The 2,500-nt window shown below is 47.6% G+C and overlaps 1 non-coding gene across 1 annotated transcript in view; it reads right to left on the bottom strand.

The window, feature by feature from the left end:
• LOC128682753 (small subunit ribosomal RNA) overlaps nt 1–1,238 on the bottom strand; it is a 1,908-nt gene extending 670 nt beyond the window's left edge. The window contains exon 1 of the ribosomal RNA XR_008406205.1: nt 1–1,238. This exon is cut by the window's left edge and continues 670 nt beyond it. This is a non-coding gene — a ribosomal RNA (small subunit ribosomal RNA).
• Between the last annotated feature and the right edge of the window lie 1,262 nt (nt 1,239–2,500).

Below are 2,500 nucleotides of genomic sequence, written 5' to 3'. Positions count from 1 at the left end.
GGTGGTGCCCTTCCGTCAATTCCTTTAAGTTTCAGCTTTGCAACCATACTCCCCCCGGAGTCCAAAATCTTTGGTTTCCCGGAAGCTGCCCGCCGAGCCATTGTAGTAACGTCGGCGGATCGCTAGATGACATATTTACGGTTAGAACTAGGGCGGTATCTAATCGCCTTCGAACCTCTAACTTTCGTTCTTGATTGATGAAAACACCTTTGGCAAATGCTTTCGCTGATGTTCGTCTTGCGACGATCCAAGAATTTCACCTCTAACGTCGCAATACGAATGCCCCCAGTTATCCCTATTAATCATTACCTCGGAGTTCTGAAAACCAACAAAATAGAACCGAGATCATATTCTATTATTCCATGCACGAAATATTCAAGCAGCATTTTGAGCCCGCTTTGAGCACTCTAATTTGTTCAAAGTAAAATTGTCGGCCCACCTCGACACTCACTGAAGAGCATCGCGATAGGATTTTGATATTGAACCGGTGTTTTACCACCGATTCACCGACGATATGCTCCGCAAACGTGTCAGTATCACCGCGGATGCGGTGCACCGACAGCGCGGCGCACAAATGCAACTACGAGCTTTTTAACCGCAACAATTTTAGTATACGCTATTGGAGCTGGAATTACCGCGGCTGCTGGCACCAGACTTGCCCTCCAATTGTTCCTCGTTAAAATATTTAAAGTGTACTCATTCCGATTACGAGGCCTCGTAAGAGTCCCGTATCGTTATTTTTCGTCACTACCTCCCCGTGCCGGGAGTGGGTAATTTGCGCGCCTGCTGCCTTCCTTGGATGTGGTAGCCGTTTCTCAGGCTCCCTCTCCGGAATCGAACCCTGATTCCCCGTTACCCGTGACAACCATGGTAGTCGCAGAAACTACCATCGAAAGTTGATAAGGCAGACATTTGAAAGATGCGTCGCCGGTACTGGACCATGCGATCGGCAAAAGTTATCCAGATTCATCAAAATTAACGACTTCGAGCGCGAGTCCGCACCCACCGTCGATTGGTTTTGATCTAATAAAAGCACTCATCCCATCACTGGTCAGAGTTCTGATTGCATGTATTAGCTCTAGAATTACCACAGTTATCCAAGTAACTGAGTAAGATCTAAGGAACCAAAACTGATATATTGAGCCATTCGCGGTATCGCCTTAATACGGCTTGCACTGAGACATGCATGGCTTAATCTTTGAGACAAGCATATAACTACTGGCAGGATCAACCAGGGAGCTAACAAAAAGCGCGCGAGCGCGCTCTCTAGTCAGCGTGTGTGTTGTGTGTGAACACAACACAGTGAAACGCCGCGTCTCGTCCGAAGACCGGACGAGAGCGGCGCGTGCCATCTTCCTACTCTACTCATTCTCCTCCGTTATAGGGAAAGAGAGCGAAGCGAGAGAGCACTGTGGAGTTTTGTGTTTATTTTATAAACACGGGTCGAGAGAGACCTCAACCGAAAGTTCGCTAATAGACGCGACGCTTTGTAAACATCGTTACGTTTTTCACATATAGTGAAAGCGTACGCATTCACGTCAGAACACCCGGTGTCGGTGGGGCCAGAAACACAAGTCGTACGAACGAAGGGTCCTCGGTATACGATTATTTTATATTATAGTGGTGTGTTGTGTGGGCGAAGAGAGAACGCCCCGCCGCCGGTGGCAGTGTGGCTAACAGCGGAGGAGACGTTTCTCTTTAACCCGGTAATTTTTGTTGGGTGGTCGGCGACGCGCACTACCCGCACGGCAATAACTACCGTGAGGCCTGTGGGACACGTCACCTTGATCGACCTAGTCGGAGGGATGAGCATTGGTATCAAAAAACGCACACCGTGTGTCCGTCGGTCGACAGTGAGGGCGAAAACGACAAACTCTCCATTAAACATAAAACACATACACAACAAACGACGTACACTTTTTTAAACACTAAACCCAGCAAGAGTTTGTTTCGTTTGTCAGTCTGTCTCTAATATTACAACATACACAACACACACAACAACAACACACATTGCAGCGTATCGTAAAAAAATATACAACACACCACACACAACACCGCCGCCGTATGTGTATATAAATATATAAAAGTTATAATATAGAAACAAATTAACAAGCACGCAACATCACAGAGCACGTCACCTATTGGATGATTTTGTATGTAAAAGGAGAGTTGGTATCGTTATCAGAAACGAGAGCGCGCGCGCGCGCTCAAGCGCTCTCCCCGAATCTTATAAATTGTGCGCAGAGACGACGGACACAGAGCGCCGGCGCGCATCTGCACACTAAGACTCGGGGTTTTCAAAAGCGCGCAAGCGCGCGCGCACATCGCGCCTCCGTCAGCGAGACGAGTCGAGCGCGCCGACGCACTGTCGCGTCTGCACTCTCAACCGTCCACTGCGGTGCACGTATAGATAGCAAACTGTTCAGGGATATCCTTGTGTGTGACGCGTCAGTGTTAGTGTTGATTAATATTAATATTAATATTAATATTAATATTAATA

This window comes from Plodia interpunctella, unplaced genomic scaffold (genome assembly GCF_027563975.2).
Source record: "Plodia interpunctella isolate USDA-ARS_2022_Savannah unplaced genomic scaffold, ilPloInte3.2 Pint_40, whole genome shotgun sequence".
Classification (NCBI taxonomy): domain Eukaryota; kingdom Metazoa; phylum Arthropoda; class Insecta; order Lepidoptera; family Pyralidae; genus Plodia; species Plodia interpunctella.
The sequence above is the reverse complement of the archived record's forward strand: the minus strand, read 5'-3'. Positions and strand labels throughout refer to the sequence as shown.